The following is a 428-nucleotide window of genomic DNA, read 5'->3' on the forward strand; positions in this document are numbered from 1 at the left end:
ATTTTTAAAAATCATATAAAAATCGATGTGTGCATCCGTCTTTGCTGAATATATTTAGTAGCTTTAATAAGCCTGTAAAGTTAGATACTAAACACAATAGTTGTTGTATTATTTGTAATGCATTTCTTGGTTCTTCGTTTTATTACTGACTTTTTACTAGACTTTTTAAAGCCAGGATTAAATGAGTGAGAATGTCTGAAAAGCTACATCTAATGTTTTAATGAATTGTTTTCATATGATTGTTTTTGGCATTAATTATTTATATATTTTTAAAACAGTTAAAGTCAGTGTCTTTCAAAAGTTTTTGCTGTGTTATCGAAATTGGTACCTATGACCGTGACATACTTGTATTGGTACTGACTACTGAAACTTTGGAATCGTAACAATACAATACACCAGACAGGAAGAAACCAATTAGAAACCACCGA

This window comes from Sinocyclocheilus grahami, unplaced genomic scaffold (genome assembly GCF_001515645.1).
Source record: "Sinocyclocheilus grahami isolate Dianchi unplaced genomic scaffold, SAMN03320097.WGS_v1.1 scaffold504.1, whole genome shotgun sequence".
Classification (NCBI taxonomy): domain Eukaryota; kingdom Metazoa; phylum Chordata; class Actinopteri; order Cypriniformes; family Cyprinidae; genus Sinocyclocheilus; species Sinocyclocheilus grahami.